Below are 16,309 nucleotides of genomic sequence, written 5' to 3' on the forward strand. Positions count from 1 at the left end.
AAGAATGTTCGAGAGTATGAGTGCATGAGTCTATCTGCCCAATTTTGTACCTGATTCCTAATTTAAATATATGTAAAATAATTGAATAGGATGAATTAAAGACACAGATGCTGAACATGTATGATAAAATATTATTGGCATTATGAAGATGATGCAAGAGGTGTGTTGCAGTCAATGCCCAATTAGAGTACAATATTTTCTTGAAGATATTCATTATGTGGTGAGCCAAATTGGTTGCCATCAGAATTTGAACCTAAAGATGAAATATCAAATGTGTGGACAATACATTACCATAACTTCCATAGAACTATTAAATTCCACAAACTGCACTTTACTTTCAGGAACTTCACAACCAATCCATGGAGTTGTGTTGTGAGAAATAAGCCAGAAATCTGATATGGGCATGTGTAGCTAGACACTCACAGTCACCTTCTTTTTTTTTTTTTTTTTTTTTCTGTTTACACAGGAAGTTAGTTTGATTTTTTTTTTTTTTTTTTTTTTTTCCTTAAAAGAGAGAAAGAAGTACTGATTTGTTGGAGGGGAAATTTGATATAGATTTTGGTACCAATATGGCCTAATCTCAGTCAGCAGTGGAGCATGTGATATAATGAGAATGTTTAATATATTTGACTAGTAGATTCTGTATAAATTGCATACAAATATCACTACTGGTGATATCTGAAAGAAAAGGTAATTTACACTGTAAATTATAAAACTTCTGTTTTGGCATTATCACCATGATATTTGCAACATTTTTATCAAAAGGAAACACAAATGATTTTTTTTTTTTTTTTTTTTTTTTTTTTTTTTTTTGTCAAAGGATAAGCAGTGAAAGTAATTGTAAAAACACTCCACAGGTCAGATGATTACATCATACGACAGAACTGCCTACCAGCTGTATACAGTACATCCTATGTTTGACCAATGCTGTGTCAAGTGTCATTGTTATAATGCTACTGTAGATGTAAAGTGTTATGATTTGCATATGTTTTCACCAGTTCAGATAGTGCCACAGTCATTTGTTTTTCTGTGGTGCAGTTACAGTTGTCTCCCTGACATGCTGAGTATACTGTACAGTAGCTAGTTACTACCTTATGTTCAGTTTATGAGTTGGTGATTCTATTCTCTATACTCTTTTAGTATGCAGCTTATATATTTACTGATTTTTATGTAGTGGAACTTGGTATTACTGTTTTAGATTATGTATTCAAAACTTTTATCACATGACTGTGAATATTTATGTGATACATTCACAGTATATTTGGTATGCAAATATTTTCATATACAAATGACAAGCTTCCAATGTTATAGCTGTTTAGCTGTAACTTGGATATCACTTTCCCAGGTAATCCACAATTAGTTATACAGTATGGCTTCACCTCATGTACAGGTCTCATAGCTACTCTATATATTTTAGCAATTTTATATATATGCTACCAGCCTTATCTAGGCCAGTCACGATACTTAATTTTACTATTGGTATGGCATGAGAACAGGTGGCAGATACAAACATTTTTTAATATTTCACTCTTGGTACAGTGCTTTCTCTAAAATGCTACAATTTGTACTTAACTCATTTGCAGGTGTTAAACACTTAATTTATTCATTCCCATTGATTGGACTGCAATATATGTAAGATGTGTTGGTATTCATTATACTTATGTGATGAAGTATATTTTTCAGCATTGAAGGTGCACAGTAGACTGCTCACTAGAAAATGCAGTTTGTTTGAGTTCTGCTTTAACTTTTTAGTTTAATGAGTCATTGATGCACTGGGTGTCTCACTACCTGTTATATTTTGGCCATTTTATGCCTCAGCAGAAATTTGGGCCAAGCCATTCCCTTCATAGTAATACTCAAGACTACTGTAACTTTATTTTAGAGTCAGACTCTGGGTGATTATGCTATATACATGGGGAGAGGTGGGAAATGTGTTTGAGTGCCATGCTGACATGATTATTCAGAGGTGAATATTGTCTCTAATCCTAAAGTTGATTATTAAGAACTAGAACAGTATGATTCTCAGTTAACAGTATGGTAGGTTTTGTGTTGCTGTAAGATAATGTAAGATGCCTTAGTTAATGTCTTTTGGTAACATGATACATTTACTGTGCAAGTTAAAGATGATAGACTCTCAGAGTTTTTAGTTCGATGAGCCATGTCACAAAGAGTAATTTCACAGATTTGAGGTTTGAACTATTTATAACATAATATCAGTAAGCCTGAAACATGTATCTTTGATTATACACAGTTAGCTGGTAAACCTATTTACAGTAATGGTTAATGCTATCTGATCAATATTTTCTCTAAGCCTCACTGTTTAACTACACCATATCTCAAATATTTTGACAATAAAGTTACAAGTCTAATGAAGTTGTAGTAATGTAAACTTTTCCATGGTACTGAACCATAATTATTGAGGTGTACGAGATATACTTTAGTTAGGATTCCTTGCAGACTGCAGGTTATAAATTTACATTCTCCTCATGAACAACACAATAAAATCATCTAGGGAAACCAGTCAGCCTGAACCAACTCAAGCTCACCTCATTCCACTCATGGTAAAAATGTGATCTGAATGGCTGCTTTTCTAGTGGCTCAGATATTAAGACTGGTGTTCTTTTCAGACCTGATGAAGTTGTCCCAATTATTATTACTTGATTATAATGTTGCATTTCGGGTTTCTAATGTCACCTTCATGAGATGTTCACGAGGTGAGTCAGTTCACAAAAGTGGAATAATCTATACAGTATATGGTTTTAGTGGTTGTGTACCAGGAAGTTGAGGTTTTACTTAACTGTACTTCATTATATAAGATCTCATGGAATTTGGGTAAGGCCAATTGGATGATAATGTAAATATAGAATTTTAAGAAAGCACTGAACTCAAATAATCTGATCCATCTTGCAGTTTCACTGTATACTGTACAACAAAAGTAAGATTTTCTGGTATTAAATCTAGAAGGTATATTAAGTTCACTTGCCATATAAACTAATAACTTGATCATTACATTTCATAATACAGGTAAGAGTGACATTACTAAAGCTTTTACTTTTTATCAAGCATAGCCACTTGAACAGTGATGGCTGCAGTGTTATTTTTTAACCTTCCTTCAAGTCTTAATGTATATGTTTGTGTGTGTGTGTGTGCAGTAGACACTTACTACCTGTTGTTGACAGGCAGCCCATGACTTTAATTACTCAGGTCAGTCTGAAAATGATATCCTGTCAGTTTCATGGCCTAGACTTTTAACAACATTTTTAGGTTTTAATTTGGAATCTGAGTAAGTGCACAGTATCCTGATGTGTTTAAAAAGAATCATAAAAATACAGTACAATGGATCAACAAGAAGTATCCCTTTAGATAGTGACTGTGATAACTTGAAAAATAACAGTGTAAAAGAAGTCATAGAGTAGCAAGAAGCAACTGTAGCATCAAGTACAGCTGTTTTGTGTGGAATTTCAGGATTCAGGTACATTAGTGTCTACTGCATACATTTTCATGCACATGAATACAGTAGTTATTACAGAAGATGGTTCTTGCCAAATGAATAATTTTGTAATGCTAAGAGTGTAATCTGGGCATTCAGTAATACTGAGGTTGCTGCAAAGAGGAAGAGCTGTTAGACTTGCAATTAAAGGTACCCTAACACATGCTGTCATATTAAATGTAGTTGAAATTTTTATTTCAAAGCAAATTCATGCAAAATGTACATAAGGTTGATATTAGTGAGTGCTTTTGGAGAGGATGGTTTACATGAAAAATTGTTTTATAAGTATATTCTTGTATAATTCAGTAGGATTTAAACCAAAGTCATAGCCAGTGTGACAGTAGACTACTTGTTTCCTATACAGGTAATTCTGAATTTGTGATATGGGAATTAATGTCGTGAGAACAAACAGGGGATTGATAAAATTTAGACAGATGTATGAGAAGTGTGTTGTGTTTAGTGTAGGTACTGTGTGCTTGTGTCTTTAATGCCTGATTTTTATGTCGCAGTCAGAGTGCATGTGTGCGTGAGTAGAGGCTGCTGTTTTATCCTTTTTTTTTCTTTCTTTCTTTTTTTTATGGCAATAGAAAACAAAGAATTCCTAATAATCACATTACTGCATTTCATAGTCATCAGTAATGTAACATGCTAAAGATATGATGCCTCTCTTCATATAAAAAGAAACTGGAAAGCAGGGAACTGCAGTTTCTCTAAATGATTATATGAGAATTTTGTACACTTGCTCAAGTAGCAAAGAGCATTTGTCCCATGAATGAAACACCTGCCATCCATTTCTTCTGTATACCAATAGTTGAGCCCTCCCAGATCCCCTCGTCACATTTCCTTCAGTAAATATCTGTTCACCTTTCTTTGACTTTGCTTTATTATCTCCATAATCCAGATATCCTTTCAGAGCCATTTGCACCTATTATATCATAACATCTATTCAGCTAAATGTTACCTCCCTTTTTTTTTGGAGCAGTTTTATAAAATATATTCAGTTCTAGAGTATTTCCTAGTTTTGATATGCTTCAACTTGTATGACAGTAATTTAGATGATTTTCAACAATTTATTTCTTTTGAAAAAAGTACTATACAGTACATTGAGTCTGCAGGATAATAAAATACACTGTAGTTATGAACTTTATAATTTTTCTAATTATGAAAGTAAACATCATTACCGTTAACACTTAATTTTCAGAATACTTTATTATATCTCTGTTTTTACCCACAGTTTTCTCATTCAGAAATATAAACAAGTACAGTATTTAATTAGTGTATGCATAATGATAGTTTCTCTTACTTTTGGTTTGCCATAATTAGTTTCCATTCTCAGATTTTTTTTTTTTTTTTTTAATAAGCTGCTGTACATTAAAAAATTACTTCTTACAGTACATCAGTGTGCATTATTCATTCAGAATTTTTGTATTGCTAACTGCAACATCATTTACTTCTATTAAGTGAATTCAGTTTTACTGTGATTATTGGTAAGTACCAAACTAACTTCTTTACACCACAGTATTTGCCACAAAGCTCACCATGGCAGTCACTAGTCCCCACCTCTCCTCTTATGTACCTTTCATGTGTAGACAGTTTGTGGGTACCTGGGTAGTTCATATTCTCATTTTTTTAAATAATTTTTTCTTAAATAAACAGATGCCTAGTTATTTTTAGCCTTGACATTGTTTTCACTGACACAGCAAGTTCAGGTTATTTTCACTCCATAACCTTGTTGTGAAGTGAGCCTTTTGCATGGCATTTGAGAATTCCTATATCTAGTGATATTTTTTGTGAGAGCACAAATAGTAATGAATATTCCTCTATTGTAACACTGGAATTCTCTGGCATGGATATGAAACTATTTTTTTGTGAGTATGGCTAATTCACAACCTGTATTTTTTAATGTAAGCTGCACTTTTTTATTTGATGAAGAAACTTGAGTGTTTTAGAAATCCAGACTGGGATGCATGCCCTTAAGAAATGTGGTAACTCAGTGTAAGGACTGCAGCCCCATCCTTTATAGAAACATGACCCTTTTCCTAGAACTTTTGGACCTTATGCCCTTACTCCATAAAGACCTTAATGTGGCAACCCGGAGGAGGAGGCATTATTGTGGCAGAAATGGAAAAGGGTGGCCATTCTTAGAAAAAAAATTACTTGAGTCGAACAAAGAAAGAAAAATAAAAAGACAAGTACTGTAATAAAGAAGTGTGTGACCAAAGCACAAGTCGTATAATTTTAGATTGCCAAAAGTGTTGGATCAGAAAAAGTGTCCAGTGTGATGAGAATTGTATACTTTGTGACACTGTCCCTGGATGAAAACAAAAGGGAAATAAAACATGTGCCAGTATGCAAAGCTGCTGACAAGAAAAGAATAGTGTGGTGACTGAAATACAGGGCAAGTGCATAGAAGTTGACATAAGGCCGGGATTCTGAGTCACCTCTTGAGAGACTTAAAACTAGAGGTCTGAGTCTCCAGTGTGATTACTAGTGGAGGAGTCGATCACCACTTGGATGGGCTCACCTCAAGTAGTGACTAAGAAAGTGGCCGAAACTCTTGTCAATCAAAAGTGCAAATTTGTTGAGTAAATGCTTTATATCTAATGTTGATTATTGCCATTATTTTAGTGGACCTGTGAACCCTGTGCCGTTTTATGGGTTTCGATGGAGGCTTCATGTTGGTGTGAAGTGAACCTGACGTTTATTATATGATAGAAATATCTTCCCTGTTATGTTGTTGAAATGGACTATTTCTGATAGTTTTGTTCCTTTATATTATTCTTGATATATCTCTACATTATCAGGTATACAAACTATTAACATTCTTTATCAGTCCTGTTTGTTTCATGTATAGTGTTTACATGTCATAATATGAATTAATCTGTTGTTTTTAATGCATTTAGCCCACAGCAGAGTCAATATGAATCTCGCTTCAGAGTGAAAACTTGGGGTTATCAAGGGAATGAATGTTCAGGTAATGACTACTTGACTTTATTTATGCTCTCTTTAGTCAGAAACTTTAGATTTAATTTGTAAGGTTCAACCATCCAAGGTCTTGTACTTGACTAAAACCCACCCTGTTACCATCATGTTTGAATGTTAGATTAAGCATATTGTTTCAGTTTGCATTGGTTCCTTAAAAAACTGTGTTCATGGAATATTATTTTTCGATAACCAAACATGTATTGTGAAAGTTAATTAAAATTTCATTTTGCACTTTGATGTCTTGAAGTCGAGTAGACATTACAAGGGAAGATGGTTGAGGTTGGATCTGGTGCACTGATGCAAGCTTAATTAATCAGTTTGACAGATAACCCTTCCTGCTCTAGTCCAGAAATAATCAAGAATCTGATTGGATGAGTGTTACATGTACATTATCTGTGATGCCAGACTGGGTAACACTCAAATATGTTTATGAAAAATCAGATATAATTAAGAGTGGTGAAACAGTGCACTGAATCTCAATTATCTCCCTAGTGTGTGTTGGAACAAAGGCAGACTGAGCTAAGACAAGCCAGAGTTTCCTTGGTAAATGTGACCCTGTATTATGGAATGCCTTATTTGTCATCCAGCCAGTACATGAGTCACTGACAGCTCTTCCCAGTGATTAATTGATACAGCGACTCTTTACCGTACACTTTTTAAAATTGAGAAACATTGATATTTTCATTAGTTCATAAGTTTCATTGACCAGCTTTATGTAAGCACTCCTGGAATGGACATAAGGCCAACATAAAGGGTCGTGGTTACCATACGGCTCGGCTCCTCACACCGCCACAGTACAAAAGAGGTGGGCTGAGACAGGCAGAGTCTACCTCACGGTGTTCTGGGTCACGCAGGCAAACCATACACATTCTGGCAGCAAAACTACACTGCAAGCAAGCAGTTCCATAGTAACCAAGTTTTCAGTTAGGCAATCACAACCTGTTATTAGCAAAGAAAATACAGTACAGTACTAACATAATATCAGTATAGGCCAATGAAGTGAAGACATGATTATTGGATCTGTAAGGTATTAAACATCTCTCCTTTCATTCTTTTCCTGTGGTCATGGAAACAGAATCTTGTCATGCATGACTAACTAGATATTGCTGTTTTCCATCTTAGGCTATACATGAAGTACTGTTGCAAAAAAATGCTCAGTGCTATTTTCAACCCGGTGATATTTGGTAACAGTTCAGTACCTTTAGCAGTATTTAGTTATGTTTATGACAAGGTATCCATGATATTGAGAAAAGCTCTTGTTCAGATAAATCAATGTGCTGATAATATAGTGTTACTATTTGTAAAATTATTTGTGGATTTGGTGTTCAGTGGCTCAGTCTCATCTTGAGCTTTCAGAAACACTTAACTTGTAGTTTTAACCCCAGAAATAATTATAAGTTCTGTGGTAAATAACAATGACATCAGTTGCCATTAATATTGTTACAATATTCATTCAACATATGATTGCATTTAAAGATGATTGCTTTGTTATATTAATATTTGTTTGTATTTGTTTTAATATATATATTTTTAAAAGTTTGTTAAAGTCAGTATTCATCACTGGTAGACAGCTGTGATGGTAAAACCACAACACCAATCAGAAACACATGAAAACCCGCACAAAGAATATACGGTGTTATGTACTGGCTAGGTGTCTGAATCTGAACTCAGGAGATTAAAAGACTGTGTAGTATTAGGCTATGCAGTATTTTTATATCTCAGCCTACTGAAGAATACTGCGAGAACTTTGAATATATTAATACAGCACTGTAGCCATGTACAAAAATATGAAGTTATTTTATCTATACAAATACCTTACAAGTTGAATATCACTTCACTTCACTCCCTCCGAAGTTGCCCATTTTGTATCACTTCAGCCACTCCCACCACTACCACTACCACCACCACCACCACCACCACCACCAACCCCACAGCAGAACCAGCACAGTGTCATCACATTCTTACGTACTTGCATTTACCAGCTATAAATGGTTTTCAACAGTGTCTTTGCACTCGGCCTATTTTCTTCCTGTCTCCTTCCCTGTTTAATCTTCTGCAATAGCAAGGAATATCATGAACACACAGAGGCATACATAACAGTTGTTGACTAGCAAGGTGATGACATTGATGAGAAATACCACCATGTGGCAAGATTAGCAAGGAGAATTATGCGTATATCATGTTTCAATAAAGTATCATTTTGCAAGGGTTCTTGTTAGGAGAGCACCATATTCTTTATTGAAATGGGCATTTAAGCTCTTTGCTGGTTTTGTTTCACTGTACACTTCCCAATACAATGATGACCCCATTACTGGTGTCTGACCTGTCCTTACAACCTGTAAATAGGATAGAATAAACTATTACATAGAGAAGTCTTTTGATTTCCCTGCCTTTATTATTAAAGACTACAATATGTGTGAGTGCATTAAAGTGATGAGTTGTATGGTGCACTCATTGTATAGAAAGAGGAGCACCTTCATGTGACTGCACCCACTGTGCTAATAACAATATATACAGTATTCATTACGGTATCCTCCCAACCCGGGGTAATAATATTATTCTATCAGTGACATTTCAACCATTTCCAGAGAATCCTTAAGCACTTTTTGTTCTTTATATAGTCCAGCATAAGAGATCTGTAATTGGTGTTACAATATAAACAGGTTGTTTATCACTGATCTTTCACCATTTTTGATAGATAACCAGTACTTTATTGGGATGAATTTCCATATTACTGTATATAAGTAGATGATATATAGAAGAGGGGTAATTTAAAGAAACTGGTATTAACAGTTTATGAGGGAGGTACATTGTTTGAGGATCACTGACAAGGAACAGTTTACATATTGACAGAATGCATTGACTACTACAGTACTGGGAGGTGGCAAGTATACAATACCATATATATTGGACAGTGGAGGTGAGCAGATTAGTGTGACAAGAAATTAAGAGTTTTGTTATTACTGTAATGTCTATTCTGTGATGATGTCTTATTGAAATCACACAGTTTTATTAATCTTATGAAGGGCCTCTGTAAATCAAGAGGTTAATGAGAAACCTTACTAATCTTGTAACTATGATGCTATGATGATGATGTTTTTAATTTATGAAGCTCAAGAATGAACTCTTGTAATATATACTTAATTCAGTTCAGCAGGAAGAAAAGGGGGAAGATATAGAGCCATACTGGAGTCTTGCTTTGCCTTCTGTCTGGCCTGTTTACTGTACTGAACTCACCACTGTACCCAAATCCTCTAGGTGGAGTCAGATTACTGTTCCCTCCTTGACTGATGACTAGAACAGATACCATACCTGATGTGTTGCCCTCATTGTGATGTGGTAGGGTCATGCTGTTGCACTTACAACCTATCAATGGATATCATGGCATGAGGTGTGTGATAACACGGTTCAGTCACTGTTGATAATTCAGGGCACCTGCCACATGGCTGTGATTAAGAGCGTCCTTTGAGTTTGTGAAGGGGGTACATTAGAAGCTGAGCATAAACATGGGGTGGTTGATCTTTTTAAGAATTCTTGACAGTTTAGGGGAAAGGCTTGCAGGAGGGCATGGAGGCAGGCTTGCCAGGTTGGTGGGAAGACATGGATTGGTGGCAGCATGATACCTCCTTGCAACATCTTTAAAGTGGTATCAGTGCCATAGACCGATTTACATACTGAGCCCTTTGTTAACATTAATAAGCTTGTCAACACTAGGGGAGTGCCAGCGCCCCAATGGAATGCCTTACTAAATCTGCTGTTTTGTTCTGCTCTTTCTCCAGTTGCTTTAGCCAGATTTTTCAGCCAAGCCATGACATAACCAAGGTGATATAGTGGCTTTATCATTGGGTGTAACAGTACCTTCTCCACACTGACTATATGGCATTCATGTGACATCGGTGTGGCCAGTATCTGTACCGAAAATATGTGGTAGGTGGGGGTGCTCACCATCCACTCACTCGATGTAGTACTGCTCTCCGGTGATTACCCTTTCCTTCCTTCCTCTATTGTCTTTATTTTCTTCATTCTTTCCTCTTCCTTCTGCCTGTGGGTAACTTTGCACTTCCTCTTCTGTCTTTCCTTCAATCTCTCCTCTTCTTTCTGCCTGTGGGTGACTCTACATTGAGTGACAAGCCAAGGAAACCATTTACTATGCTGGGTGGTAGCCATATAACCAAATTTTGGCGCCTGGTGGTTTAGTGGGTAATTAAGGCGCTCCAATCAGTTTGAGCCTGTGCAGGTTTATATCCAAGGGGTGATTGGGGTTTATTGCATACATAATGCCACTCAAGGCTGAGTGAGGCTAGTCACTCTCATCTTACATGTCAAGACCAACTTGCCCAACCCTGGGTTCCTACGCTCCTCATGGCGCGACACACTTGGGCTGACTGATGAATGGTTTTTCTCATTATCTGTCGACAGCTTCGTAGACAACAACGCTGTGTGTGAGGCAGTTTTAGTATGATTAATCGGGAATGAATCGTTTGCATGGAGTAATAAATATGATAATACATGCCATTCGACTCAATTTTAATTTCCATTCACCTGACCCTCACAATGGCACTACTGGTACAGTAGATACTGTACTTGTGTGGAACATAATAAAAGGATAACTGCAATAGGCCAGTTGGCCCATGCTAGGTTGCTCCTGCAAGTGTGTAACTACACTATCTGAATAAGACAAGCATATCAAAGATAAGTTATGGGTTCTCACAGCTTAACTTAGACCACAGGGAGGGTGAAATAAAACCATCACAGGAATAAATGGAGCGCAAATCCTACGGTTTACCAATGGAAGCTACGGTAATTTTTTTTTAATTTTTATTTAGATTATTTACCATTCATTACCAGCCCAAAGAACCGAGAAAAAAAAAGGGCTGCTCGGTACACTCAGGTCTTCAAGAGAGCTCTGGACAGATTCCTGACGGAGAGATGAGCCTCCTGTCCCGAGCTACACCCAACTCAGCAGGGCAGCCTCAAAGTTCTCAGACTCTTTCCCGGACCAGCTTGACCTCAAACAAAGAGACGCAGGACTACAGCGCAGCGAAGGACCACCACGACTGTGAGGCCTCAGCCTCTAGACTTCTTCAAGTAATTCAAGTAAGTAAAGCCCAAGCTTCCTGGGGAACGTCGCTGAAGGCTGAGCGGGAAAGGTATACCGAAGTCCCTCGCAGCTCACAATCATAAATTTGACCATGAAGCATCTGGGGTTTGAGGAATGAGGCGGTGGATAGCAGCAGTGTTACTCTAACTTCGTATGCTTCAGGGTTTAAATACGACTTGTATGCGCGGGCGTATGTGCAGAGAGCAAGGGGATACATTGATGCATACACTGGGCAAAAATCATATTGAGCACAGTCACAGACACAACAAGGAAACACGATACTACAGAAAGAATGATAATAATAAGAATGGGATCTAGCATAGATTACACTTAGTCTATGTATAATTAAGTTTTCTTGAGGACTGCAGGCGTTTTCTATGAGAGATCACCTGACGAATTGTAAACAAACCTTTGCGAAGGTTGACGTCACTGGTAGGGGGAGTGGCAGTGAAACTGGTGTTAATTATACAGTATAGTGCTCAAAGGATTCAGTCATCACTTGTCTTTGTATGTAAGTATCTGATGGTTACAAATATTTTGCAATACGGTAAGGAAGAGGTTACTGTTCGCATTCATCTGTGATGCGCCGTAACTTCTGTCACTCATGACTTGTTCACAACCTTGAACTGCTTAGCGTACTACCTCCACGACGCTTTGTAATATATATTGTAGTTTATTTTGCAATTACCCGAAAAGCGAATGGTTGAGTATCATGGAACACTTTTAAGCGCTTCTAATGAAGTCTTCCAGTACAGTGCTGTATTTGATGTACGTAACTTAGTAGGTTTTATTTTTGTGCTTATCCTGTGCATGGCTCTTCTGATTTCATTTTATTTTTCTGTGTTGTTTTGGTCCAGTGTTAAAAAAAAATACCCAATATAATTTGGTTGTGCAGTTTATATTCCTGGTTGGTGTACTGAATTCTATTACTTTCAAGGTTAGGTTTGGCTTGGTTGTCAATGATCGGTCGACTATAGTCGCGGCGCGCGACTCTGAGGTTATCATGCCCTGGCAACCTATCATTCAAAAGTGCATCAGATTTCATGTATAATATGAGATGCATGTGATTCGTACATAATATGTTCGTGGATAATAATGTTCGTGTATAATATATCTGTGCATAATAATATGATTTGGGTATAATATGATAAGAAATTGGACGCACATTTGAATGGTACGTTGCCAAGGCACGATAATGACAACCTCAGAGTCGTGCACTGTGACTATAAAAATAAAAACAATGATCGAATTTGACCTAAATACATACAAATAACCTAACCTTGAAAGCCACCAATTCCTCTTATAAACAATAGGTACTGTGAAATATGTAGAAAATAAGGTATGGAGATTGTGGTACTTATTATGCAGCACAGCTCGGGTCCGTCCAGCTGTATGCCTACCACCATGCAAATTTTGGCAAGAAATAGAATTCGGTTTTAATGTCCACCAGAAATATAAATTGCATAACCAAATTGTATTTTTTTCTTGATCACTGGACCAAAGAAACACTGGGAAAATACAGTGAAATCATTAAAGCAAAATACCAGTACGGGAGTGGTAGGTGGTGGCGACCATCATCCACTCACTTGATGTAGTGCTGCCTACTTCTTCCTTAGCCTTTATCATTTTTTTTCTGTGCCTGCCCTCCTATCTTCCTATTTCTCCCATCTTTCTTGTCACTACTTATTGCTTTTCTTTCTGTTACAGGTGGCTTTACATTGAGTGACAAGCCAAATGGTTTCCTGTAATCCAAGAAACCATTTATAACGCTGGGTGGTAACCATATAACCAAACCATACGTGCTTCCTACGTGTCAAGTGGGTTGGTGGAGGGTTAGTGCCCCTCCCTGTAAAACAAATAACTCAAAGTCAAATGGCCACCCCTTACGGGATTATGGCGTCTGGCAAAAAAAAAGAAAAAAAAAAATACAGTACGGGACATATCGTACAAATAATATCCATATGGTGACTGTCTCAGAGCAGAGAATATTGTTAGATGTATGGAAATTTCTTAGGCTACTGTACTGTAAATGGAGCAAAGGTAACTGCGGTGAAGATCAGGGAGCTACCGTACATTTAATTTAGTACCGGTATGTTTTTTCTAAATTAAGTTTTACCAATTTATTATACAAATAACTTTTAGAAGTTATAATTTACTGGGGAATTAAGAAGTTATTAATTATTCACCCTCGTCAGTTTTAAGCACTAACCACGACAAAATGATGGCTCTCCCTCTAAGTTAAGGTTTTCAGGTCAATGGCTCCTAGATCATTCAGTCACTATTTTAATGAAACCAAACATGTTACTGTTATATGTAACCTGACCTGACGTGAACTATTTAAGGTGGCATCACACGGGCAGAAAATACGAAACTATACCGTAAATTGAGGTGAATTTGGACGATTTTTTCGTCTTTTTGTGCCATGTAATCTAGTTTTTAATTCAATCCTAGATCTTAAGTATTGTATTTTGGGTTGGTCCACTAGAGTATCGAATCATAGCAGTAAAAAATTAAAAATGTTTCATATATGATTATAGCAAATATAGTAATGAGTGTGCAATTTTGTACTCAAACTTTCGTGACTTCAGACACACTGTATAAATTCGTACATAAATAGAAAATGAATGCAGATGACTACCCTGGGTTCCCAGTTTAGTCACGGCCGTATGTGGGGCCATTTCGGACTTTCTGGGGCTTTTAACAAAATGTTCTTCCAGTACAAAAATAATGTCACTTCCTGACAAAATAAGCTAATGACTGTAATGGGATACAAACACAACAGCAATTTTATTTTTTTCTTTGGTTTAAATAAAACATATTAGAACACATGTACATAATATAAATCTAGCTACAAACTTTAGTACTGTATATACTTAACAGTCATTTCTGTCTAATTTTGTTTTTGGAAGACTAATGGAAAATTAGCTGAAGGTGATATGTAACATGATTATTTAGCTTTACCAATTTTTTTGCTTGCTTGTTTCACTATGATAAGGACCTTGATCTCCACCAGTTCTTTTCTTAAATGTTCGAGTTATTGGGTGACCTTGCTTAAACAGGTAGTACCTTACCATAAAAGCTCAAGAGTATACATGTAAATGACACATATGAACCCAGTTACACACAATATTCACATCTGGCAAATTATAAGCAACTGTACGTTGTAAAAAATTTTATTTTTTTTGTTCATACTCCTCCTGTCCAAATTCACCCCAATGTCCGAACTGACTCCAATTTGCGTTGAAATTTTAAAAATTTCATTAAATGCCCAATTAAGAGATTAATTGAGAAGATAACTCCAATTACTTACTTTGCACTTTCACACTACTCATGAAAGTACTGTACGTCTGGGCACCAAAGATTTTCCTGCATCTATTCATTAACATTTCTGCCAAAGAAAGTTTGCCAGTGTTACGAATTGTATTCTTCATATATCTGTTTGTGTTTTAGTATATATTTGGTATGTGTCACGTGATATATTAAATATCTTTATACACAAAAGGACAGTAAAGAACTACAAACAAGTGTGTGCAAACAGATCTCTAATATGTTTATTCATTAATTATTAATTTAAATAACTTTTTACTGCAATAATATCCGAATTCGCCCTGAGTCCGAATTCACCCCAAATTACGGTACGTACCAGTAAGTTTGTTATACTGTATTTCCTCTTTTAAATCTAATTAATGCGATTTTGGAAATGATCTGTTCTTGAGATAAGCCCCATATGCCAACTTCTATCCTTCAGTGGTGGATATACAGTAAAAGCTCGATTAATATGAATGCATGGAGATTCTTCCATTCCGGATATGGAATTTTCTGGATAATCAAGTGTTACTCCTAGGAATTTTCTGGGAGATCGAACAAATGAAACAGTACCAAACTTGAGACTTTATTTAATAAAGTACATTATTCAGTATTAGATACAGTACAGGTAAGATACAGTACAGGTACACTCACGCTCACTAATATCTGCCCAGGGGTGCCCCCTTCCTACCTCAGAATACCCAGGGAAGAGGGGAGGGGGGGAAGAAACGAGCTCCACCTGCCACCTCCCCAGCTCCCGACCATCCCCCATACTCCTACCCAACCCCCCACCCCATCCGTCATTCTTAACTAGCAGTTACACCTCAAGCTGATTTCATGCTTGACACTCTTGGTCCCACTACTAATACAAACAAAGAATATTAGGATATGTTAAAAGAGTATAACTATCAACATGTTGCAGCAAGAAATTAATGCATTATGACATTGACAGTAAAACAAAAACGTTAACAACGGCCACTTCAGGCCTCCTGTGTAGTAGTAGTAGTAGTTCCCTAGGCAGTCTGGTCGAACAGCCCCGAGTCCCTTAGGAAGGCCATGGCCTCCTGTGTTGGGTGCACTGCTTTGCAAACACACACACACTCTGAAAAACACAGACATAAACAAACCTAAACATGCAGGCACAGACACAGACGCATGCAAACACCCAACGCATGAGGCCTGGGATGGCCGTTGTTAACATTTTTGTTTTATTGTCAATGTTATAATGCATTAATTTCTTGCTGCAGCGTGTTCATAGTCATATTATATACTTTTTACATATCTTAGTGTTTTATATTAGTGTATTAGTAATGTGATTATGAGTGTAAAGTATGAGGTTAGCTTGAGATGTAACACGCAAAAAGACTGGTATCCGGAATATTTTCGACACCATGCCGGATTGAATTTGCGTTCTGGCTATACGGATG

General features: G+C 36.6%; 1 protein-coding gene across 1 annotated transcript in view; it reads left to right on the forward strand.

The window, feature by feature from the left end:
• Positions 1-12,014: 12,014 nt before the first annotated feature.
• LOC145405843 (ras-related protein Rab-9A-like) overlaps positions 12,015-16,309 on the forward strand; it is an 85,462-nt gene continuing 81,167 nt past the window's right edge. Inside the window, exon 1 of the mRNA XM_080277090.1 lies at positions 12,015-12,087. The gene's annotated coding sequence lies outside the window, so the exon portion shown is untranslated. The remainder of the gene's footprint in view (positions 12,088-16,309) is intronic.

The sequence above is a fragment of the Coenobita brevimanus genome, chromosome 68 (genome assembly GCF_032717465.1).
Source record: "Coenobita brevimanus isolate Jiangsu-jjx chromosome 68, ASM3271746v2, whole genome shotgun sequence".
NCBI lineage: Eukaryota > Metazoa > Arthropoda > Malacostraca > Decapoda > Coenobitidae > Coenobita > Coenobita brevimanus.